The 27,693-nt window shown below is 39.8% G+C and overlaps 1 protein-coding gene across 3 annotated transcripts in view; it reads left to right on the plus strand.

Moving 5' to 3' along the window:
* The first annotated feature begins 23,231 nt into the window (after positions 1 to 23,231).
* The window catches only part of gpr153 (G protein-coupled receptor 153), a 41,100-nt gene continuing 36,638 nt past the window's right edge, over positions 23,232 to 27,693 (plus strand). For all 3 annotated transcript variants that reach the window (XM_072448915.1, XM_072448916.1, XM_072448917.1), the window contains exon 1: positions 23,232 to 23,395. The gene's annotated coding sequence lies outside the window, so the exon portion shown is untranslated. The remainder of the gene's footprint in view (positions 23,396 to 27,693) is intronic.

Here is a 27,693-nt window from a genome sequence, read left to right on the forward strand (position 1 = left end):
TATTTGTGCACTTTTCTCCTAATGTCTTGTGTCCCCCTTGGCACGGCTTTGCGCCCTTACAAACAGGCGCGCTCCACACTTGAGAAGCTCTGGCCTAACCCCTTAATTAAGTATTTAACTCAGCGGGCCATCAGGACGTGTCTGCGGTGGAATTTTATCGTTTTTTTCAGCGTGCATCTGTCAATTTTGCATCGAGACGCATGCATGATGCGTATGGTGACATTTAAGAACCATGATTCATCATTGCATGGTGCATTGTTACACCCCTACTGATAAATTATTGTTTAAACAGTTAGAAAAGTGTTGTGTTGTGTAAATTGTCATTGCATTTTGAATGGAAGACACACAGCTACAGTTGGTGGCGATAAATGCACCATTTCTGTTGACTGCCAATCGCCATCAAAAGCAACACAACAATAACAATCTAGAGAACCATAGACTAACGTTGTGTAAATGTCTCTTTATCTCTCCTTACAAAAACAGTACGTGGCGGTTAATAACATCTTCTAGGTTCAAATATTATGAACATGTCCTTCTATAATTATTCACAGGTTTTCTTTTGCATATCTAACTTGTTTCTAATGCACTTGTATTGGGGTTATTTGGATGCTTTGTGTTCTGTTTTTAAGTGTTGTTATCCAGAAGCTCCAGTGAGAGGACATCTGAAGTGAAGCTGCTCTCTGTGATTGTGCTCCTGGGCTTGTGTGGCACTTTTCTCTGACCTTTGACCTTTGCAGTGTGACCTCGCAACTGCACGGGACTACAGAGTATTGTAGCCTGCGTAAATTCACCTGGAAGACTTAACTCCATCTGCGTCAACTGCCATGCCAGGGCCACCTCTCCCCAGCCTCTATCAACGCGTCCGCCTGACGCCCCCGTCCCTCTATCCTAATCATCCTCTGCACCTTCTCTCCATATCCACCACCACCAGTCTCCAGGCCCTGGGGGGGACATCTAATACAATTAGATTATGGAGTGCCCATGATCGCAATGTTTTTTGCCAGGGTCTGAGCCCCAAATAACCCACGTAATAAAGCTTGCTAAACGGTCCTTTCTGTTTGTCTGAGTCTCTCCAGGGTGAACTGCTTTAGTCCATGATTTTTGTTGAACAACCTTGTTTTGTTTTATTTTTAGGAAGACTGAGACCCTGCATAGTAAAAAGCGAAAAACCATGGGAGTTTTATTTTTTGGTCCATTTGTGTAATTTAAAACAATCTGACAATGGAAAGAAAGATTTCCTTGATTCGCCTTTTACTGTCAAAATGCCCCTGGTTTATAATTGTCCTTTGTCTGTCAAAATTTACTTTAGCGTAGGGGACCCATATGTCCCAAAAGACCTTTGAAAGACAGTAGTGACAAAAAGAATGTCACCTAACCCCCATAGACCAAAAGGAACGTTTCTCAGGTGTATTCCACATCTAAACTGACTTAATGCTTACTGTGTGATCTAAACTTGTAACTAAATAATGTTTCAGTTTAGTTTGCCATAATGTGTTTGAAATGTGTTCATTAATATACTTCCTCATTACCTGCTATTGGTGTGTGTTCATTGACAATGTTGCAGTATTTTGTGATGGTTACATGTCATTTTTACTGGTTTAAGTTAAATTCGTCCAAACTGAGGAAAGTTTGACCAAGAGCTAAAGTCACTCCCACTCTAGGCCACTCCTCCGAGGTCAGCTAAAACCCCAGACCGAGCCTCTGCCTACTTTCTTCTTCCCTTCGGCACGTGATCTGCCAGGACAACACACTGGGTCGTGGACCCCTGCAGGGGCCCCTCCCCCACCATGGAGGCTGCATTGTCTTCCAAACTCGGCTTTCACCAAAGGCTGAAGCGAACATCTCCATCAAAGAATGCACAAATCAACATTGGACTCATCAAACTATTCAAACGCTAAAACCTGCTCAAAGATCAGCGCCGCGGACAGCTCCAAGGATGCAGAGACGTGAGGAGGCCTTGATCCAAATCCGAGCCTGCCTTGGACACGTGAGACCAGAGAGTGGCTGATATTTGCAGAGTGGCATTTAGAGCCAAAATCAATCAAACGTAATTCTTAATACCAGCATTTCCTTTAACTAAGTTGAGCCCAGGCACAGCCTGTGTAACCAAATGTGTCATTAATTGCTTTTATATCTTTGTTTATTAAACCACACAAAATCATCCTGGTTTATAGAGCCTTTGTTTTGATCTTTATAGAATTATAATTGTCAGTCAATGAATCGTGTGCTCCCTTTAGAGAATGAGACTGAGTACAGGTTAATGTTTTGCTGAACAAGCTTCAGATGGTGCCCCTTTTAAAAATAAATATGAACATTAACTACCTAAAATCCTACACGTGTTGTCCACGATGTAATGGCTCGTCCCAGAGAATATACATTACATCTTGGTACAAATGTGTGAGCAGGAAACGAGTATTATTACCCTACATTACTATTTTTTTCCTCAATAGCTTCAGAAAGTGGTGGCATTACTCAAATGACAAAGGTGCAAATATTGTGATTTGAAATGACTTTAATCAGTTTAATCTTTGTGGACTCGAAACTTAAAAATGACAACGTTCAACATTTCCCAGATGCAAAATAACGTTGAATCAACGTTGATATCTGACATTGAATCAACGACATGTTGCTCGTGTTGATCAGTCTATACATTGAAACAACGTCAGATCAACTATCATTTTCAACGTTAATTCAACGTTGAATTTACGTTGAATCAATGTTGATACAGAATTGAAATTTCAACATTGAAACAGCGTTGAAATTTCAATTCAAAGTTCTGCTGGTGGTATGACTACAAGACATTGTGCTTTGAGTTTATAGTATTAAACTATAACATACATAGATCATAATTTTATATTTTGTTGATTGTTAAACTCAAAATTTATCTAAATCAGCTTAACAATTGAAAAGGATGCATTGACTTTTTTTTTAAACTGTAGAACTCTGTAGAAGTCTCTGTAGAACTGTAGAAGCTTCTTTAAAGTGACATTTCACCATAGCACCAAAGCAGCAAATTGTGATTTGAATGTTTTTAACTACTATATAGAATCAGAATAAGTTAATCTACTGCCATAGATGAATTAGCATTAGTCCATATCAGAGTGAGATGATGACGATCTTGAGCTCAACAGTCACTGTCATCTTCAAGTTTCTGAATGTAAATTGGAAATGTTTTCCAATAGACTTTCCAAAGAAAGAGAGAAAATACAAGATAAAAGTCTGAAATCTTGCTGGGGCTAGTCAACTGTAATGACCACAAGGCCGTTTAAAAACTGTTCCTGAAACTTTATAAACCATTTTGAAGAATTGGGCTGAAACAACTACATTATGGACCTTAGTTAATAAGGAAAATGGATGGGAATCTAATTTTTCTAATAATAAGTTTGTTATCTTAGTTTGGGAGCAGGACCACACCCCTCTTACGCCTCTTCCTGCAGCTACACTATTTAAGCATCCAGGTCACACACATCAGCATTCGTGACTTCATGCCCCTCCCTCCCACCGCTTTTAATTATTCTAATTCTTATAAATCTTCTAATTTATCTCCTTGATGGGGGTATCGAGGCCCGGGAGCCTACAGCCCTCATGGCCAGAAGCCCCAAAATGGCATCCATTTCTGTACATTTGTGTTGGTCATGTTTCTCGTATGACAATAAACACTTTGCATATTAACTGGGGTTGTGGTCCTTGCTAGTGAATTCATACTTAATTTTAGCTTACAATACATAGATTGCTGCTATGATACAAGCTAAATTTGTCATCTCCACCTTCCTTCCTCAAATACGTGTTTAGACAGGATCAGTGTCGGCCTTGAAGCTGCGCCTGTTGTTGCCCGGAGCAGAGGGGGATCTTCAATCTGAGGTGAGATCCCATCCATTTTCACAACATGGGCAAGGAAGATAAAAAAAAGATTGTGTCTTTGCATGTTCTGCAATTGGAACTGAGGCAGTCGCTCTCGCACAATACATGGTGTTTATGTGCACTCATGCATTTTGTAGATTTAATTAAGATTTATATTAAGAATAATTTAGAAGGTATTTTTGTTTCCTTTCCTTCCATTTCTAGTTTTAATCCTACAGTTCTATTTACCACTGACGTGCGGTAAGGTTAAAGGTTGAATGGACAATTTTTTTGGCATAAATCTGAGTCTTATTTCCTCGTGGCGTGGACTGCCGATTAGTTCTGCCACGTGTCAATCATAAAACGCACCTACCGCTCACCTGCAGCCGCGTGCGGATTGTCCCACATTTCCGTGTGTCTAAGCGCATTGATCTATCATAATTTAGTTCCCTCAGTGTACGGGGCAAAATGAAGACGGAGAAAGACAGTTCGAGCTGACGCAGAAGTGGACTGAAATCTACGGGAGACGAGAGATGTGATGTGATCTGTCGCGCTGATAAACAAACGCACATGTGTGTTGTATCAGTCCACACGGGAGAGTGCGCATGTGCACTTCCACCTGCGTTCTCAAATCGCCGAAAAATCGTCCATACCGCCTTTAATGTCTAGTGAAGGACATTTTAAGATTCACAAATGCAAATGAACCCAAAAGAGCACCTTAAACATAATATGATTGACAACAGACAATGAGTTATGCTATATGTCTCATACCAGAATTCTTTACACAAACATGTGACACATATTTTATTTAATGTCAAACTTAATTCCAATTGAGCCTATTTTAGGCCAACATACATTTTATGGTCTTGCAAAGTTGACATTTTTGAAGAACTCTGAAAAACAGTATTTTATCTCTTATTATCTCTTGCACCAGCTTGTTTAATTGAGCAAAATGTGTTTTGTCCTAGTACATATACATTGTAAAAGAAGCTCTTGGGGTCAAATTGAGGCCGCTGTGTGCCATTTGCATCTGATTATAGACTGTTTTATTGTCCAAGGACCAGGAAATGGCCTCTGAAAGTTGTAAAAAGCGCTTATAAAGTCATCGTGGTGCATGATGGGCGGTACGTGGAAAGTGAGTAATAACTTTTGACCACTGCAAACCATTTAAAATCAACTTGTATTGTTTACAAGTTTTTAAGGCCGTAATAATCAGTTACAGCACCTCTAAAGGTTGGGTACCTGATGCTTTTTTAAACATACATTTGTACATTTTGTGTTTTCCCTTCAAGAGTATATTGTAAAAGCAGAATTTTGTAACAAAAATACTGCACGTTGTAATACAGCAATTTATTTCTCGTCAAGCTGAAAATAAGAGCCAAAAGCAGCTCTCCGATTGGCTGCGCTTGGGTTCAACCCAGGTTCACTTCACTGAAAAAAGCTCTTCTGAAACTGTGCAGGCACCTAAAATGAATGAATGTGCATGCAAGCAATGTAGGGTTTGGGAGAGCTAGAAAGACAGTAGGATGGATTTAAGTATGTCCTCTTATTGCAATGTGAAATTAAGGAAACCCAACTTTGATTTAACAAACAATATTCAACAATCTTTTAAAATAGTGATGGCTAGAAATAATACAAAACGCAGTGCATTTATTATTACATTAAGTACAATCAAAAACAAAAGCAACGGTGCACAAAGAAATGTGTTTACAGCTACTATCTATAAAGTGTCTCTTCCAGTTTTCTTCTTTCCATTTAATTTCCCCAAATGCGGCCGTCCCTGACTCAGCAGTGTCCTGTTCGTGGGAGATTTGTGTGTTGGTATTCCCAGGACGTCCCAAGTGGCTGAGTCAGCTCCCTGTCTACGAGGCTGTAAATGTGTTTTACCTGCACACTATAGGGCCCACTCCTCTGTTCAATGCATCCTGCTCCAAACAGATCACAAATCACAACACTCTCCATCTGCAAGACAACTTTCCTTCGGCCTCGTCAGCCTCTTAATAGGTACAACTCACAGAAGCAAGGCATCGAAACTGTGCCATGCTGTGCAGAAATAAAGCATTAACAAGCTTTCTGTACGGCTCCCAAAGATAGATCTGTGTGAGCTTTACCACGCGAGTTCCTCCTAGAAAACTGGAGGCTAACTTTTGTAGAGACCAAAAGGATTCATCAGTCTTCATCCTGCAACTTGAACGTTTCATCTGAATTCGATCAAAAAACGCTTTAAACTTATGCCAGAAGTTACCGTGACCTCTATGTTGAACACTGTATTAGGAACACTCAGCGGCAGGACATTACATTGCACAGTTGAGTGCTTAAAGACCAGAGTGAACATTTTACTTGGCAGCGGTTCTAATTCTGAGTGGAGTGGGCACTACATTTTAAAGCAAACAGCAGGTCATTATTATTCACTCTAGTGCATTCTCTGAGTTTGGTCCCTGGGCTAATCATTAGACTGTAAGTGCTTCTCAAGAACTCAGCGACTGGACACAGGAAGTCCTTAAACATGTTTTAAATTATTGTATCAGGTAATCAGCTATGAAAACATGTCATGTCCGAGCAGGTAGGCCTAGACTATAGTTAAATATGTAATCAAAAAGTCTGCTCTTTTTGTTTTTCTGCTCGATCAAACACATACAGGACTACTACAAATGACTATTTATTCAACTAACTATTCCCAGTAGTCGTGTGTCAAAAGCAATGCTGTTTCCTGACAAAAGATGAATTTCCACTGCTTTACTTTAGTGCAATAGTGTTACAAGCACGAGATACGTCATGAGCTAATTATTTGTTTTAATGTTTACAGAAAATTCAAGTTCGTAATTTTTCAAACAATTTTTCAACTGTATTCCAGAACCAAATATAAGCCATATCACTAATAAAATACTGCATAGTTTCTTGTGGCATTGACGAAAGGTAATCTAAGTTAATCTCTAAATTGTGGTCAACTAATTGTGGCCCCTAAAAAGGAACTCGCACAGGCCCCTCCCACTGCTTGAAACGCCCAGCAAAAAAGTCCAATCATAGCAGTGTCTCAAATGCCTTAGAAAAAATAAGCCCCAAAAAAGATGGAGAGACAAAATCCAAGCTCCAGAGACACATTTCACACCCGTACGTATTTATAAACTCATTATTTATGCTTTGAACGTGCGTCACTCCATTTCCATTTCACACAAAGATCTGCTTTGGTTCGTCCATTGTCCTCCTCACGCTCATTATGACCAAGTCTCATCATGCATCCATCGCTTTTTGTTTTACTGACAGATAAATGTTGTCATAGTAATTTCTCTATTCGCCTCCATTTTATGAAAAAGAGAAAAAAAAACCTTCAGGAGAGTTTATTTATTTAACTCAACACTATAAATGGGTGTCTGGATGGAGTCTCTGTGGCAGCCAGCTCCGGACTGTAAAATGATCAACACAAACTGAGAGAATGACGTAAGATCAGTCTCCATACTTATTAAGTCCCTCTCACATCTGCTACTCATGTCCAACCAGGAAGTAACATTCTAAACTGGGTAAAGAAATCATCATATAGTCTTGAATATGATCATTTTCACAACGTTTTAGAGGAATGTGCGGTCTAACCTGGCATATGCACTTCTAGCTAAGATTTATGTAACGACTTGTGGACCCACGTTTAAAAAAAAACAACAACATTTGTGTATAATTAACTATTTCAAAATGTCCACCACCACCATAAAGAGTGATATTCGCCCGTGCTCTCCGTCTGTAAAGGTGCGTGTTGGTAAAGGATTTGCGTGGAACTGCTTTTTCGCTCATGTGACTGAACAGATCACTGAGCACTGAAGTCTTCATGTTTATTTATATAAGCGCGAGAGAACTGGGGACAGGCTATTTCTGGATCTAACAGTTAACGTGGGGTTGAGACGCACCGGCACCAAATGAGACGCACGATAGAAACGACTTAAGATAGACGGATACGGTCGTCTACGGATGAACGTTCAAGTAATATCATGCACCGATACTAGATAATGTCAGGGTCAGGTCGTTAAATGCTAAATTGACTTTTTTTGACTCACGTATTCCAGGCTCTCATGGTCTCACTGTTCATTCACAGCTGCTTTGATGACTTCTTGAATGTCCTCCCTAATCTTCATTCCCCTTTCATGCTACACTGGGACTGACTGTGAAATAAAGCTTCTTACTGGCCAAAAGAAACCTAAAACAAAGAGGGTTCCTGACTCATTATTATCATATATATATATATTTATTTCTATTGAATCTTGTCACCCGCACCAGCTGCTGTTTGTGTGGGAACAAAACCTGGCATAGAGAACTCACGGATACAAACAACTGTATAAATAGCCACACTAAACAACGATGTATATCTAAAAGCATACTTTAGAATTTATGTACTTGTTTCATTTGCATATTTATGTTTGAGTCCACATACCTTCATTTTGACGGCCTAAGCTTTAACAGTGATGGACAAAACATTCAAATATTGGATTATATTTAAAAACGAATGGCCATTTTTAAGCGTTCGTTAGCTGCAGGTATGAGAACCTTCCACCAGAAGAAGGAGAGACGTAAATGCGTTTAAGTCCATTTACGGTATCTATTTAATGAAAGAAAATCAAACAATCATAACATTTCACATTTGGCCACAAACAGAAAACATGATTTGAAGCGTATGACTCTCACAGCGCCTTTATACAAATTAGCACCTATTGCATTGGGGGATCATATTCTATGTATTATCCATGATCAGACACGTTGTGGTAAAAATGCCCTGTTGTTTTGATGCGCTTGTTTCCTGAAATAAAGCATCAACTTGGCTATTTTTGACCGCAGGTGTTTTTCCTTTTCATTCGCTCATCCCTGCCTTGTCTCCAGTGAGCACGCTGCTGTTACTATTTTTAGACTTTCCCGTTTTAGCTCCACAGGGTGCTTTGGGACCATGCTGTAGTGGTGCGTGTGTGTGTGTGTGTGTGTGTGTGTGTGGGTGTGTGTGTGTGTGTGTGTGTGTGCTGTGGTGGCTAATGTTAGAACACTGTGTAATGGTGAAGTGGGGAAAGGGGGCAGTACCTGGAGAGGAGGAGGAGATGGAGGGAAGAGGAGGCGGAGTATCTGCTCCCAAAGGTGTGCTCGCTGCGCTGCCATGGAGATTATGGACAACGCCTGCGAGCATCTTGGCCAGCGCTTGTGTTGTGTGAGAGATTTCTAGGGCATTTGAATGAGGAGCGACGCCTTGAGGTAATGCGGCCGATCAAATGTATGTCACACTCTGTTGAGGCTTTGAAAAGCATAAGGCAGTTCATAATTTAGCCTGGTAAAAGCACGATTCAAGCCTTAGCTCAGATCCTTTTAAGCATTCATTTTATAAGATAAGATAAGATAAGATATTCCTTTATTGTCCCACATGGGGAAATTTCATTGGTGCAACGCAGGAAGATACAGAGTTAGATACAAAAGGACAGATCACTTATAGGAAGTCTGAAAAACACTTTCAGTAGAAGATCTCCTATAAATAAAAACTCCCATAGACAAATAAATAAATAAATACATAAATACCATTGCATGTGATCACGACAGTAATTGCACATGAATTTCACAGTAATTGCACATATGACGGAATTGCACATCAGTATTAGGTTAGGTCAGTATTGCTAGTGTTCAGGATATATAGTATAGTATATATAGTTCAGGATTATAGTAGACTGAGTAGATTGTACAAACAGAGAAAAGCCACAAATATTATGAATGAACAAGGTTTGGATATTTACGTAAATATAGCCTTTAGCATTTTCATACAATTTGGTTTTGATGATATTGTGCAAACGTAAAAACGAAACTATGGTAGTCCTGACCAACTCAAAATGGGGTGATGTGTCCAAAGAGGCTCCTCACAGGTCACACTGAGGCAAGATGGGTCACAGGGGACACCTTCCCCAACGAGGGACAATAAATCAAATCTGATACAACACAAAGCAATAATATAAATACATACTAAATATATAATAATGATAATAACAGCCAAGCAAAGTAAAATAAGTTGCCAATAGAGAATAAACTAATGACTAAAGACTAAACAACAAACAATATGGGCAGAGTAAAAGAATTAGCAGAGTAAAGTTACAGATTTCCTTTATATTTCACACTGCAACACCAGAGTGTGTGTTTTATATGGACTGACCTGACCTGGAGAAAAGAGACAAGAGTCCTTATTGTTTAAAATTGTTCTGGAGGTTAGTGAAGAATTGTTAGGTAGAATTCCCTGAACTGCCAGATTGCAGATTTGTTGACCTGCACAAGCACAAATTATGGCATAAGTTAATATTGTTCATTTGTGGAGCCAAACTCAAACAAATAATGTTATGATTCAACATTTGTGGATTTCTGTTTTGGATATTTCCTTCTAAAAGAGTAAATCTCACATTACACAGTCACTAAAGCTCATGCAGTTGTCTTTACGCTTTCCCATGATGCACCAAACTAGAGGTGGGACATTATTTGGAGTTTTAGTTTGGAGTTTCAGAGATTGTGGATTTTTTTTGAGCACCGGGATGTGCAAAGGATCCAGGGCAGAAGGAAACCAGAGCGTTTCACTGGACTGACAGAGCATCAGATGGAGGAGAGAAGAGTTCTTTAACTTCACACAACTAATAGTGAGTCAAGCCCATACATTAATCTACAAAATGTATTTCTGCATTGATTTGGGTTTTCATTATGAGAAGGGTTTAACCAGCTTCTCAGAACAAATCCAAATCTTTATTAAGATTGGATATTGGCCATTCTATTAAGCGTGGGTGAGAGAGAGAGGGCAGTTTGAAGAGAAAATCGACCCCAAATGCTATTCACAAATACTGTTTGTATATTTGACTGCTTAATAAAACCACAAAGTTAGATCAATGTTTTTTGGGTGACATGAGTGAATTAGCCTCTGTCACTTAAACAGAGGCTAGATCTTTATTAAGATCATTAAGATGTTTTATTAAGATCATGTTTTAATTGTCGAAATACACTTTTTATAATGAAGTGTATTTCTCACATTTCCAGGGACATTTTAGATGATATTAGAAGGTGGAAAGTTTTGCGATTTAAGATGAAATCTACTCAATCTAAATTCTTTAAAAGCACACCCGAGCCTGGTGAGGCTCGCAAATCTGATGACTTTTTAAGATGTATTCTTATTTATGGCTTCATTTAATGACAAATATGGACTCTAAAAGCTGATTTGAATTTCCATTCATTACCTCATCTACTCTGCTGTGATGGCGTCCTCCACAAATGTTGTTGTGTGAGTGCGGGAGTTCTAGTTCTTTTTATAGTTATACCACAGCAGAAGTCCTTGGAGATTGTGAATTGTTTTTTTCAGTCTTTTGCAGCCGTGAATTAAACATTTACAGTCCATCCCTAAGACACCAAACAAGTTGTTCAAAATAAGGAAGAAGCAGTGATGCGGTCAGGGCAATCAAGGCAATCAGTGATGGGCCAACAAAATCTACAGTGTGTCACAACTTTGTATAAATTGCTCTAAAATATATCCAAATAATCCCATTTTCCCCTCACTTCTGCTGCTTGGCTGAACTCACGGTGTCTTTGGTGGCCGCTGCAGGCAGCAGGACATTACTGCGCGGGAAGCATGGTTCTGCTTTTACCCTAACGGGGCGTTCTGTGGCCGTGTTCAGAGCCCCGTTCGTGCTCCGCTCTCAAACATGCAGCTTCTTTTACAGTTTTTTACGATCGAATAAACACAATTTTGACTGTTTTGTTTTATTTAGCAAAAAACCCTACACACAATTAGCACAACCACAAACCCAATTAGCACATCTTAGCTCCTTTGCAAAATGAAACACTCTTGTAAAAACTAGACACTAATTTATCAAAACCATATTTTTTTACCATATGAAACACACGCATTGCATAATGACTTAACCATCATGTTTACACCAGTTACACACCAGTTACACACTGCTGCTGAAAACCTTAAACACTTTTGGCCAATTCTTCTTCTAAGTGCATAGAGTCGTATGGGTGAAGTACACAGTGAATTTGTAAAACATGGCTCGGATTTGCACCACTGGAAACACAATGTCTGCTCACACTTTGTGCAAAACAACACACACAGTGAACACTACACACACTTGTATTCATGACTGTAGACACCACACAGGACACAAGACTAATGCTGTTGACTATGTCATTTATTTTTTCCATATACTCAACCCAACATGGCAATTTTTTTTTTTTTTAAATCCCAGTTTTCATGAACATAACATTCTATCCAGTACTAAAAATAAACCCCCAAACTCCTCCCCCTCCTGCTTGAAGTCTTCCTCTTCTTCTACCTCTACCTCCACCTCTACCTCCACCTCCACCTCTACCTCCACCTCCACCTCAACATCTGGCACGGCCTCTGCCTCCTTCTTCTCCTCCTCCTCTTCCTCCTTCTCATCCTCACTCTTCCTCTTCCTTCCATTTTGGTTCAGTTTGATGAACTCACCTGCTGCATTTTTATAGTGCTTAAACCTGATTGGTGTGTCTACAATTAAGCGATCTTGTGTTTGCGCAATGGATTGGCAAACACGCATGGGTGTGGTCATTTGGCACATGGGTGTGGTCATTTGGCACATGGGTGTGGTCATTTGGCACATGGGTGTGGTCATTTGGCACATGGGTGTGGTCATTTGACAGTCAGTGCTTTTGTGTCTAAATACATACGTTAAGTGTGTTCAGTGTTGCAAATAACTGTGTGTGTTTTGCACAAAGTGTGAACTGACTTATTGTGTTTAAAGTGGTGCAAATCTGAGGCCGAGTTTTGCTCCTTGAGTGTAAGGTTTAGATAATTGGGCAAAACTTTAGATTTGAGTGTTTATTCAATCGTAAAAAACTGTAAAGGCCTGCACATGTGCATGAGGACCACACAGCCTCACACCCATGGATCTGTGCACAAACCACGCTGAATTAACCTGTGTAGGAATTAAGGATGTTTGCAGGTTCTGCCCTAACTGCGTATGTGCGAGAAGAAGCAAACTATCTTTTAGAGACAAGTCTTAGTTTGTAGCTCAGGCTCTGTTCATGTTTCCACAGATTAGATCTTAATTAGAAATACAGACAGTCACTTAACAACATAGAACGCTAGTATATGTAATCAATTGGTTGATGAGTTTAGCTCAGTAGGATAGTTGAGGGAGACCCGGGTACCAAGGCCACCATGGCATTTTTTATTTTTTTCACTTTTCTCTTATATATTAATGAACATCTCAGGTCTGCTTGCCCATCCATAAAATTCACTTATAAGTAGCTTCCAAAACAATAGCAACAAGCTACCAACAAAACTACGTTTTGCTTTGTAATTAGTATGTTGTGTATCTAACTGCTCATGAGTTGTCATGATGAACCTTCAGTAATGCTGCAGTGCCACGCATTTACCATGCTCTCCTGAAGTGCATGTGTAGGCCTAATGTTAATGTGGATTAATTTCTGCTTCCACAATCCACCGTGCATCTTCTCTCTTTGTTCTTTTTTATTTTATCTCCCTTTCCTTTCATCCTCAGAGCTCTATTACCCCCACACCCTTCGCCCATCATCGGCCAAGGCTCAGCTGGCCTCCCCTGACACGAAAACAAGCCCGGTCGCCATGGCAACCTGCTGTAGTCCGCACAAATGTATTTATAGCCACCTCCCGTTCAACACAATCAGAAGCGGGTTATCGGGTGCGCTCATGCCAGAGTATTTCTGAGATCGCTGTGCAATCCGAGGCACGCCACCCAGCATCACAGCATCTGTTCGAGGCTTATTAGAAATATTCCACTACAAACCTATTTATTCACATTCGTCGCAGCCCCATAGATGATAAAATGGTCCGAATGTAGCAGCCAGCTCTGTTCCATCTGTTCTAAGGCAAATAGTGTGGCCAACTGGCACAGGTTTGCAGAATGCAGATTTGTAAAAGCAAATAATTCACGTTTGAATCGCTCTCACAGTGGGAAATCGTTAGCTGCAGAGCCTTGCCTTTGCCTTTGTGTTTGTCACGTTTGAGAGAGAGCATATGAAACATTACATTCAGACTTGAGACTGAAGCTGGATTTAGAGTCAAACATACCTCAATTCTGCACTTTTCTTTTACAAGGTAAATTCATGCACTTCAGGTCACTCACGTTTTAATAGAGGATCAGGTAAGTTCAGATGAGGAGCATCCTCCACCTCAAGAGGAGCCAGCTGAGGTGATTAGGGCATCTGTAGTAGGGGCCTCCTGGCCTCCTTGGGAGAGGCCCCGGGCATGTCCCATCGAGAGGAAGACCCAGGGAAAACCTAGGACCTACAGCAGGGACTATGCGGCTCGTCTGCTGACTTGGAGGCAGAGTAGAAGGAAGTGATGAAAGTGTGGAAGTCCCAATGCTCAGACTGCTGCCCCGATTCTGAATAAGCAGAAAATGTGTTGATGGACAACAATCCTTTGCTCACGGAGCATGTCAGGCATGAACACAGAGCCATCTCACACACTATAAGAGAGCTGTGCACACCGGCAGCATAAGGCTCTAAAACATATCAAATATGCCATGACGTGTAAAATGATCTTCTTTAATATTGAGTGATTCAGTTTAAAGTCAAATGAACTGTGAGTTTGTTTGTATGTTTGAATGTGCTGGTTTTGCTTCTGTGTGACTGTTATGTGACTTGTAAATTAGCCATGTTGTTCACAGCTTTTACATTTTTCATGCATAATGCTCGTTAATATGTGTTGTCCCTTTACAATTAAATAAAATAATACAATCAACAAGAAGCAGGTGTTTTTTCTGCCCAGGTCCTGCCTATCTGCTCTGGTATATATATATTTGGCAGCACCAGCGTTGCCCTGTGCCCACTCTAATAACAGCTTGTGCCAACACAATAGAGCCCCTGTGGCATGTCTTGGGCTCTGTAAGACTCGCCGCTCTCCAACATCCCTGGCTCTGTCACACTGCATTGGCCTGTGCAGCTAATAGACTTCCACACTCCAGGTCAGACAGCTGTTGTTTTTGGCTGACACTGCAGCCACTGGGAGCACTGGCTTGATTTTGGATGACAGTCAAATTAATGCTGTCCTGAGTAACCCGCTGTGACCGCATTAGTGCCATGCTTTATCCTCTCTTAATTAGGCGGTGATGGTAGTGGTAAATTAGGTGGTTTTCTTTTGGGTGAGAGTGAAAAAAGCATTTGAAAATAAATTACTGTTATCAATTATGTGTTTTCAATTATTTAAAAAAACATATTTTAAAGCAAACAAATTTTATGTCCACTAACCACAGTTCTCCTTGTGGTACCTCTGCCTTTCTTGGTCCAGAGTTTGAGTGAAGTTGTGAAACTATTTTTCCAGATACAGTAGTCATAAAGGCAACTATTTTGCCAGCACTTTTATGCCGATTTTCAGCAAGATCTAGTTTAATCAAATACGATCCAAGATCAGATCACAAACCCCTTTGTACATATTTTTGGATTCATATTTTTTCCCAATCATTAAATGTGCACAAAAATATCATACAGAAAGAGAGAGAGCATCACCCCCAATGCTCCAGGAATGGTGTTCTTGGGATGGTACTTTATTTATTTATTTATTTTAGGGACAGGCCATTTTCCATCTGTAGTCCCATGGCAGCTGTTACAGTCAGTCTAAAACGGGGAATAAAAAAACAAGGATTGTACATAGACACATACCATAGACACATATAAACCCTATAGAAAACAAACACCCACAGACGCTAGTATATGGCAGGTGGCCTGCAGGGGGCAGCAGAGAGAGCAGGTGTAGTTAGTGTTGACAGATCTGGTTTGCAATGAGCCATTGTTTTATTCATCCTGTTTCTTCCTCCAAACAATGATTGGAGTTTAAAACCAAAATGTTCTATTTTGGTCTCATTTGACCAGTGGAGTCATGGGAGACATGACTCCACTGGATTGTCCAGATGGTCATTGGCAAACTTCAGACGGGCCTGGACCTGACTCAACTAGGGGAACCTTCCATGTGGTGTATGATTTTAAACTATGACGGCGTATTTTATTACCGATAGTAAATGGAATGAAAGTGTGTCTCAGATCTCTTCAGGTCATTGACCAGCTCCTCCCGTAGTTCTGGCCTGATTCCTCATCTTTCTTATCATCATTGATTCCCCATGAGGTAAGATCTTTCATGGCGCCCAGTTCGAGGGAGACTAACAATCATCTTAAGCCTCTTCCATTTTCTAATACTGCTCCAACAGTTGATATTTTTTCACCAAGCTGCTTGCCAATTGCCCGTGGCCCTTTCCAGCCTTGTGGAGGTCTACAGTTTTGTTTCTGTTGTCTGTTGACAGTTCTTTGGTCTCACTCATGGTAGTAGTTGAAGTCTGACTGATTGTGGGGTGGACAGTCCTCTTTATGCAGCCAACAAGCTGAAACAGAGGAATAAGTGGAGGAGAGGTGGACTTTTTAAAGGCAGACTAACAGGTCTTTGAGAACGAGAATGCTTGCTGTTTGGCAGGTGTTCAAACACTTATTTGCAGCAATAACATGCAATTAAATTATCTAAAAATCATGTGATATTCAGATGTGATATTCAGATTTTTCGGGATGTTCAAATAGTTATCCTCCTGTACTTTGTGGGATAAATAATGGTTCCTTTATACTGTAAGTAAATTTATGAAAAACTATATATGGTCTCTTTTAAATGCTGCCATAAATTGGTCATTGAATAGCAAGAATCTCTCATTCTACCCTGGTAAATTACTTTTGTTGGGCAAAGACATTTATCAACAATTGGAAGCAGACATTTCCAAGTCTCTTTCATTCAATTACAGTTTCAAATTTAGCCACACTGGAAATTATGTGTAATTATTGTTATTACAGCCATAATAATATGGGCAGTAGTGGATACAGGAGGTTTGGAGCACTGAGCAGGATTGTCTCGTTACGTTATGCAAATGTGGTCCACATTAAGTGCTTGCAAACAGACACTCCCACAGGAAGAGTGCAAGTAGAGAAGGGGCGGAGCATGTAGGGCATTTGCATATGTGTCGGCAAAAATAGTTCTCCTTGAGTTGTAATGTAGGTCAAAATCTGTGTTGAATTGGAAACACATGGGGACATTTGGGTTTCACAAAGCTAAGAGCACTTTATTGATCTTTGGACAAAATGACTAAAAACTATGCATGCTACATTGACTCATTTCTTATTGAGGGTGCACTATGAAACTTTGACACATTCAGTTCTGCCTCTGCAGCTCAGTGAAGGAATTCTGGAGAATCTGAGCATTTCTTGGGGTCTGTCAGTATAATGAAAATGAACTGAACTTGCATTTGTCATAATGTTAAAACAAAGGCAACAGCTGGCAGCCCGGTGCAACGCTCCGATCTTTTTTCACACTTATTGTGCTTTATCTTTTGTATTTTGTAAAAAAAAAAAAGTCTACTTTAGTTGTACGATCGGGACACGCACTGGAATCGCTTTAATTCAACTTGTTTCGACTTTGTTCGGCTGGATTATTGAGTGTTTTTCGTTGTGTCGTCGTGATGTGCGCTGGCTCCGAGCCCCCCCGGCCCCCTGCGCCCCCCGGCCACCGCCGCCGTACGGAACGGCGCTGGTGTGCGTTTATACAAAGGAAGAACTCATGAAACTGAGGGGAAACCATCGTCTTACCCGGAGATCATCACGTTATCCCGGCGGACATCCTAATTTTTCCCCTCCATCCCTTGTTGGGAAATGGGAGGTTTTGTCTATAGGAGATTTTGTTTATAAGAGATCTTCTAATTAGAGTGTTTTTTAAACTTCCTATAATCTGTTATCTGTCCTTTTCCTCTGTATCTACCTGCGTTGTATCAATGAAATTTCTCCATGTGTGGACAATAAAGGAATATCTTATCTTATCTAATCTTACAGCGGTTTCCCTTGAAATAAACTTCTCTAAACAGGACTTATCTTGCCTCAGCTGGAGACTAAATGTAGTACATTACTCAGGTCTAAACTGGGACTGAACAAGATACAAAGACTCATGACAAGAAGAAACCCAAAAACATCTAAGATCATTGCACAGTGTGTTGGATGTTTGCTCCCGCATAAGCAGACAATCTGAGCTCAGTAAAAGCTCTGTCTAAACAGAGACATGTAAATCTGCATGACTGCCCTCCAGCACTGCTGGTTTGAGTGATACTGTCAGATGTATTCCCACCTAAAGCCCACAGTGGATGAGACTAGCCCTTCACATCTAACATTTTTATTTCAGGAATGCTTGCAAAGAATAGTGAGTGCAACAAATGGAAAAGACCAGCAGAGAAAACCTAGGCTATTTTTGATACCAAATATCTAAAATTGTTATCCACATGCTTTTTATTTCCACATAGAAAATAAAGTTTGGCTCAACATGCACTGGAGGGATACGGAGGCTATTTTTAACCCTCACCGACACAAGAAAAGGACATTATCTCAGCACAACAACACAAGCTAACTGGCACAAATGAGATTAACGGTAAGACATCGTGTCGAACTGTGGACTATAGTCTCAATTAACATCTTGATCATTCACAGTGTTCATGACTGTCCCCATTTCTTTGCAGCAGATGTTTTTTTATAGTTACAATATGGTAACCATGGAAACGTATGTGCCGTCTTGAAATGGAGAAGATGTCATTTTCACGGATAAATCTTTCTTTTGTAGGTTTGAACTGAACAGCGATGTAATTGTTTATCAATGATTTGTTTGTGAAGTTGTGAATGATCAACATGTCTACACACATGACACAAGGACACTGTAGTGCTGTGAATGGCACTTGTAACCTTCGTCTTTGTCGCCTGAAGTTGAAGACATGGCAGATATTCCGTGCATTCTCTCCAAACATCAGCGACACATCAGGCATTTGGGAAAGTTGTCACAGCAGCACGATTGCAGCAGACACTGACCCACCATCTGTTTATAGAAGGGGACATCCTTTATAACTGAGCTACAGCTGTGATCCTGTGAACAGGGGGATATCTGTACTTTGCTTCAGTCATTTAAATGTAAATACTTTTAGTTTTACTTCATTTGATAGCAGGTATCTGGACTGAAACGTAGACAGTACTTTTCATATGGTTTGACGGGTTGTATTTTGTACATTCAGTGGCGCCTAAAGGTTTTGAGTTTAAGCCCCAAAACAAAACTACATTCATACATTTAAGTCGAAAATTAAGAAATACATGCTATTGTTGACCAAAGAATTGATTCAGATTTAGAAAATGATATGGATCTCAAAGGTAGTTTATCAGCATCTTTCGCAGAGCTGTTGGAACTCTTCACTTTTATAAAACAATATTGCAATACAAATAACTTCAAAAACACTGCGATTCGGATTCAATATTTTAACTGTAGAGGGCACAAAGAGTTAGGAAAGTGATTAGTTGGTAGAACTGTGGCCCTGAAGGCATCATAAAGTCGGGAGTCAGAGGCTGTCTCAGGAGGCTCTCTGCTTTCTTCAGCACCTGCTCCTCCCACGGCACAATCGTATATCAAAATAACCACAATTAACACTTTTACAGTTCTCAAAGTCTGTGTGAAATACTTTTACTCTTTACTCTAAAGTACTTGTTTAAAAATGGACTTCAAAAGATTTTACTGAAGTCGATTTTCTGCTTGTTATACTTTTATTGTAGTATTTTCTTGCTCCTGTATCTGCACTTTTGAGTACTTTTTCCACCAGTGGTGCTGAAGTTGCCTGTATATCTGTAATAGTACAGGCCCCAGTATCAGTTGAACACAGTTTGTTCCTTTAATACATTCAATATACTATGGACCATTACACCAGAGATGCATTTTAGGCCTAAGGCAATCTTCTCTCTCCAGATAATGAAAAATCAAAAAGGATTCCATTCTTTTGCATCTAAAGCACAAGTCTACTTCCTTCATACTGTCACTGTCGGCACCACACTGAGAAAAATTAGGCTCTGCGAAAGAAACACAACCGATTTTCAAGTGGATAAGGAGACAAAATGCATAACTGACAGCTCTTTACAGACTTAATACCCCTCTAGAGACACGGCACAGCAACCCGACCCGTGTGCACATTATACATCAAGGTGAAAATAAGTAAGTCGATATTTGTGTCTTGGCAGAGGTTGGACTTACTCACCAAACAAGCTCCATGTGCTTTTTTTGTATTTTGGATCACCTTCAAAGAAAAAGCCCAACCTTCTAGTTTTTCTTTTTTTTCCCTCAGGCTCTGTGCCAACTGGGTTTCCCTGTTTGATGGAACCTATAGTTCTCTGTTTAGCCTGGAAAACTCCCTATTTGCTGCCACAGGAAGCAGGTAACAGCTAAATCACAGCGACGTAGAGCGGCAGACAGGGTGCTCCATCACAGAAAGGTAGAAATGCAGAGAGGACAGGACAAATTGCAGCAGCAGCAGTGTCAGGGAGCAGAGAGGGCACCCTGCCAGTGAGCGGGAGGGCACCCTGCCAGTGAGCGGGAGGCCTTCTGTTAGATCTTACTTCCAGGTCAGCTAGCTTAACTCATGGCCAAGCAGGAGTGACGGGCGGTGGCGTTATATTAGCCAAATGTCTGCTGAATTAACCAGTAAGGCTTTTCAAAGGGGATTTATTCTACTAAATAATTTACTCATAGTTGTAGTTTGATTGATTCATGTATGTTTAAGTAATCCTTTATTGTCCTGCAACTGAATTCCTGTTTTCACCTACAGCCAATTCCTGCCCACATCCCTGTATTTAGTTGGAATTATTTGAAAAATTAAGACTCTGACTCAAAAATAAAAACACATAAATGACAATCTGCTTATTGTTATGGTAAAATGCTACTGAAAATCGTATCAGTTCTTCAGTCAATGGACCTGTTTCTATTATTAAGCCCTTTTAGATCAGTATTGAAGTTTACAATGAAAAAAATATAAAATAATGATCTTATGTTGCAGTTTAGCTAACTTCTAGGGGGAAAAAAGCCTAATACAGTAAGAAAGACAGTATTTTTCATTAGATTCCAATTCTGTTCTGTAAAATGAATTAATTAAATTAATTAATAAAAAAGAGCTGCATAATATTCACCTTATTGTGCACGTTGCCACGAGCAATAATTGAGCCCTTCATTCTGCAGTTTTAAAGCCGCCCAGAGAAGCGGTGCCATGTTGAGTTGTTGGTGCACATGAACATGGAGCATTTTATACAAATCACAAATCTATTGTTTATCAAGACTTTTCCCTCGCGCTCCACTTACAGTAAAGGAAGGGATTTCTCGCTCAACCTGAATGGCCAAAATAAGAGAAGTGCAAATCTATAGCAGAAAGAGACAAAAGTGGGCGGGGCAGAATAATCAGAATTTGTGTTGGTGCAATCAACTCAAATATCAAAGACGATATGGAAGAAGATGTTTAGGGGACAGAATGTCCCTTGTAAACAACAAAATATCCTGTATTTGCAAAGGAAAGGAAAGGTTTAGCCTTTAGTTTTTAGATCTCCACAAATGTGTTTTGAAACGCTTTAGATTCTCGAATAAGTTTAGCAGTTTGGATTCCAGTCTTTTCTCAAATCCTCCTAGAGGTGATTGAAAGTAACACTCTGATCCGACGTCTTGTTTTACATGTGTTTGTACGTCTTGTTTTATTCTATTGTAAATGCAGTTTTTAGTGCTCTACTTGATGTTGTTCAGCACTTTGGTAAGCTCTGGTTATTTTAAATGTGCTCTTTTTTTATTGATTCAACAGGATCCCATTTTTGGTGCATGAATTTCAAAATTCTGAAAAGGCAGATGCATTGCTCTCTCTATCTGACCTTACAACATTAGCCACATCCAATATTTAATTTGAATTAGTAATATATTCTGGACTGTTACCCTTTTACTCTAGTGTGTGCATGTTTAGGCTCTGCCCACTTCATCTTGCTACTATTATGTACATTACACAGGTGACATGAATTGGCCAAAGCAGATGGCAGTCAAAAGGTTAAAAGATTCCAATGTTCATTTACATAACTCGGTATCACAGCACTGAAATCAATAATTCCATTCCTTTCCTTTCCTTTTGAACCGCTTCTTGCAGATTGCACGTATTTGAATCAATCCAGCCAATTTAAGTCTATTTTGTTTCAGAGTGGTTTTTGTGAATCAAATTAAACATGAACAATGTGGACACTGGAGAAGGGCAGTAGCTTTAATGCAGAGTATTGAACAGATCAGCTGTGCATCCCTGGGGAACGATCCGCGCTGTGCTCAGATTTCCAATGGCCTTTTTTCGTTGCAACGCTAGCATTTGAGTGTGGTCCGTTTTAATGAATGGAAGAGAAGCCTGAGAACCTTCAAGTAAATACATGGAAGTGAATATAATCCCTATAATGGTGACCAAAAAAAAGAGCCAACACACGAGGGACGGTTGTGCATTCAGTTCTTGCCTGGGTACAATGTGAGCCTGGAGGGAAGACGACGCTCTGCCAAAGAGCCTTATGTAACAAGTGGTATCATGTCAATGGAAGGAGCACATTGAAGGGAGCGTGAATAACAGGAAAATAACATGCACTAATGGGATTAATGAAACAGACAAAGAGGCATTTTAAGTCCACCTCAGATGAGAAAAAGGATGTTGGCTCCACAAACACATCAATTGATTAAAGCGAAACGAGCCCGTTAGTTGATTCAATTTAAATAAATCAGTAATGTAAGGTTCAAAAAAAAGAGTTTGAGACAGAAATTTGAGTAAATGTTTTGGCCTGCAATGTAACCTTTTAAATTAGCCACACATCCAAAGATTGCCCCCTTATACCTGAGAATGAGTCAATTATTTATTTGCAAATACTGCCATGCAAAATACTGTATCCATTCATTTTGCCTGCTTATCTTTATGATGAGAACCAACAACTATGGGCTTTAAGCATGCCGCATATTGCCTTATCAGTCCATTACAAATAGCAAAAATAGATCAACTGTACACTTGCTGCCTCCACATTAATCCAGCCTTTTAACAGTTTACAGTGGCAATTTAATTTCAATCACTCATCGAATTAACAGCGTACAGCGCGTAAATTGGTGACAACTCTCTCCAAACGCGGCGCCAGCTCCGGTTCAGATCCGAAACGCGAAAACGCAGACCCCGCTTTGTCAAAATGCCGACCTGGTATCTATGAATTATTTCTCATTGCGGTTCACTCCCACGGCCACGGCGCGTCTGATGCACGAGCGCGTCTGATGCACGAGCGCGTCTGATGCACGAGCGCGCGCCTGTGACGGGGGCGCGCCGCAGTCATGCCTCGCGCATCGCTCGCATCACCAGCATCAGAACACATAAGAACAAACCCCAGCATTGTCTCCTAATTTGCCCCTTCCGTTCGCTTTTTGTGGCATATAAAACGCATCATTTTGTTCCCAACTCGACGGTGACGGGAAAAGAGATTGCGAATTCCTGTGAAACAACCAGAGGGTCTTCCAGGAGGAGTACACAGTCGCGGTGGTCGTGCGCGTTCATCGTTTCCTTTCGCACGTCCGTCTTTTTTGAAGTTGATGCTCCAGTTGGTGGATGTAAAAGCCGCTCGGAGCCACTTTGGGGGATTTGAACTGGCACAAAACGAGCTTCTCTCAAACGCTCCAACAATGATGCCCGTTTAGAAGGTAAGACGCGCAAAAGCTCAATCCCCTTTACACTGATAATCAACACAATAAGCTGTTTTTAAACCATGTAGTGTCCAAACAGGTGGCGCCTTGCAGCATGAGTAGACCCACTATTGGAGTCAAGAGTAAATACAATGAATTGCTATATGGCCCGTTTTGAGGAATGTGCTGGTGGAAATACATTCAGGATGGATATAGGGATGAGGGGAAGGCTTCTTAAAGGAAAAACGTGTGACTTAGACGTTTTCCATTTCCCATGTATTCTAGTAGATCACACTGAGCTGTATTAGATTGCAAGACGGGACCGTTATCATATGCAAGAGTTAACAGTGAGTGCGTAAAAGGCAACAGTGATGCGAGCGGCAGATAGTTCCTGCTTCCGCCGCGAAATGGCAACATTTTACCTTTGAGATTTATTGTTAAAATATCATTGTGGGGCTTGACATTTAGGGGACTGTTGTGGCAGTGCTAGTCACGCATATAGTTCACTGTCTGATTATGCTCTCTGTTATATTCACTTTATAATGGCTCATCTCCCTGTTGAAAGGCTATTATCCACATCCACTCAAATTAAGGGCGAAGTACGCTTTACCACGCTTATGTCATTCTTTCAATAAGTGGCACTTCACCCACTGCCAATATAATGCAAGGGGTTAGAGGGAAAACCCAATCTAAGGATGCTTATAGTGGTCTCATAGTAAGAAAGTATGCAGTTGCTTATCAATATTTTGTCCAGTTTGCTCTGTGAAGCTGCTGAGAGCATGAATTATTTATTACGGAATCTGATATTTGGGTGTGAAGGCTGCAGACTGTAAAAATAGACACTATATTGAGTGTAAAATTGTCTGACACGATGCAGAACCGTAACCCTGTCCTGTAAGAGAGGTATTTCAGGCACGTACAACGATGCATTTGTTTGTCCACTGCTTTTGACCCATCCTTCAAACCTTGCCTGTAGGCCACTGTTCTGGGGGCAGTTGGCAACCAAACATGTTCGATTTTAACTTGAAATTGTGATCACATTTAGCTCTCTTGTCTCCAAACAACAATTGGTTTTGGGTTTGATCTCGGTATACTTCTTATTTTGTATAATATAGGCCGGTAAAGTGTTAATCGTGCTACTTCCTGGACATTCTGGTTGACTCTCCATGGTCTATACTAACCATATTATACTTCAGTCTCTTGATAATGTTTAGTTGTAATTGGACAACCACAATATTCAACAATCGCAATATTCAACACTGGATTTTGAGTTCAAAATCTCATAGTGATCCAAATATTATATTGTCTCTCTGTCATATCTCACTTTGTCACCCATCTGTAAGTTATTTGAGCTGAATGTGCATTTTGGATGTGCAGAGCAGACATTAAGTCAGTGTTGAGCATTCTTAACTGTTGTTTTCTTGTGCAAGGAGGCTTCCCGAAGCATAGGAGGGGGATGTAGAAACAGTTTTGTGGTTGGAGGGGAGGTCACTAATGCCAAAACGGGCCTATAGCATAATGTTTTTTTGAGCTTTTAAACATCGTCAAAAACAAGAATGGCTTTGCAAAATGGTCCTATTTTATTGCTAGAGGCCTGTCAGCATGTCCATGGCAAGTTGCTGCACTCAGAGTGTCATTGCTCACAGTTAGTGCCACACAAAGCCCATCAGATCAGGGTTTTGTGCGGGGCATAATGTGACATTATGTTTGTCACACATTGGGTTCTGTCATTTGGCGACCGCGTTAGCCTGTCTTCACACTACACTGTTTCACCCCCACACACACCATCACAGCGCAATGTGCACAATGTGCTGTTAATCAAAACATAAAATCATTTTATCTGAGCTTAAGTGTTAAACAACAACATATTAAGATACGAACGATTCCTTAATATACAGTAATAGGCCTTTTCATATTCTTGCATTAGTCCAGCACTTTTTCAGACGCTCATTTTACAATGTTACATTACATTGTACATTACATTGTACATTACATTGTACATTACAATATGTACATTACATTGTATATTACATTGTACATTACATTGTACATTACATTGTACATTACAATATGTACATTACATTGTATATTACATTGTACATTACATTGTACATTACAATATGAACATTACATTGTATATTACATTGTACATTACATTGTACATTACATTGTACATTACAATATGTACATTACATTGTACATTACAATATGTACATTACATTGTACATTACAATATGTACATTACATTGTATATTACATTGTACATTACATTGTACATTACAATATGTACATTACATTGTATATTACATTGTACATTACAATATGTACATTACATTGTATATTACATTGTACATTACATTGTACATTACAATATGAACATTACATTGTATATTACATTGTACATTACATTGTACATTACAATATGTACATTACATTGTGCATTATTCGTTATTCGTCTAAACAGTCAGTGGTGGTCAACCATTTCTGGAAGCGAGGCTTAACTTTAGGCCCTTTTGACCAATCTCCCAAACACCACATAAGCAATGTTGGTGAAGTGTATTGCTTAAGGACACAATGGCAGTTTACCCAGGAATCTGATTGTCAGTCTTTTTTACTAGATCTGTTCACGTCACAATAAAGACTTGAAAACAAAACAGTATAGTTTTATGTCATGTTATCCATTTATTCAAAACCAAAATAAACAGCTTTTATATTATTAAGCACTTGTGCTTGTGAAAGAAAATGCAATTGGTAGCCCTTTAAACAGCTGATATCAAGTGTGTTCCAGTTTCTAAGCCTCAGCCTTTGCCATATGGTTCCAGCGAACAAACTGCCTTGTCGCTAGAGGGAAAGGAACATAAACAGGAAGAGCTCTAGGGTTACATTTGTGATGGAAAATTCGGCTTTTTACCCTCTGTGTGACAAACACTCATTCAAGCTCAGTCGCCGGGGCAAGGGAAATCAAACGCACCCAAGTCCAGTGTGTGACCTTTTAATACTATCAGCCCTGTAATGTTAGCAGTGACAGAGCAATGTGTAGCTTTGGAGTGATGGATTTGACAGGTATTATGGGAAATGGGGAAAGAGGACGTTTACTGTTTACTAAAGACCTTCACTCAGTCTTTCCTTCTTTTCTCATGACTGAAGACGTTGTATATGACATTATTTACAGATGCCGCTTCACCTCGGCAAATTCTCCAGCTCTGATTGTCTTATGTAAAAATGTATCCAAGAGGAATGTATGTTTTAATGAATGTCCAAGCTGCAACAGAACAGTCTTCTATTCTGTAGCAAGGCGGGAGGATGATTGCTAATAGTGCGAGCCATTAACCAAGTAGATAATGTAATAATAAAACATATAATAAACCATTTTGTTGTGCCATTCCTACATGCACTTTCACTACATAGCTAGGGTAAAGTAGTTGTGCCCATACACTGTATGTATATATATATATATATATATATATATATACATATATATATATATATATATATATATATATATATATATATATATATTCATATATTCGCAGTGCTTCACTGGTAGACTGGATTTTGATTCAAGATCTTAGTCAGCAGTATTTATATATGGATGATTTGTTGTCTACTGTGGATTTATTTTGTGTAAGTAAGTAATTCTATTTGTAAGCTCTGTCCTCTTATTACTACGCCACTCCATCAAGTCAGTACCAAAACTGCAGGATAATGTATATTGAGCATTCTCTTCTGAAACATATCTCCATGGATGTATATACAGTATGGAGGATGAACCAAGGACAAACCCGAGTTTAGAGAAAAATGAGATTGATTCGATTACAGGGCTGTGATTTGGAGAGGCACTCACAGTCTGCATTCTTCATTTCAATAAAGATGAACACCGTCCCAACTCAGTGGAGGTCAAATCCAGCATGGACGCACCGCTCCTGCATTCAAGGCGGTGGGTGTGGTCTGTAACATGATCAGCCTCGTTTTATATTCAAGACACTGTAGCGAACTTAACATATGTTTGTGCTGAGATGCATTTCCTTTATCACACACAGGAGCCATAGCAACAATAGTTGTGAAGAAAATCAATAGTTGTAATATATTTGTTTTGTTTTTTAAATGAGTAAATATTATACAGTAAAAGCAGCACTTTGTCACAAAATGAGACCACTGCGCGACAATAAAATAGTTTAATTTCTTGTCAACCAGAAAGTAAGAGCCAAAACTAAAGCTTGGATTGGCTGCACTTGAGAGGTCCACCCCAGTTCCACATCACTGTCTGAAAAAGCTGCACTGCACTTTTGTATTAGATTTGAGATTAGATTAAGATC

The sequence above is a fragment of the Eucyclogobius newberryi genome, unplaced genomic scaffold (assembly GCF_026437365.1).
Source record: "Eucyclogobius newberryi isolate DKJ021-1_F unplaced genomic scaffold, fEucNew1.0.hap1 SCAF_17, whole genome shotgun sequence".
NCBI lineage: Eukaryota > Metazoa > Chordata > Actinopteri > Gobiiformes > Gobiidae > Eucyclogobius > Eucyclogobius newberryi.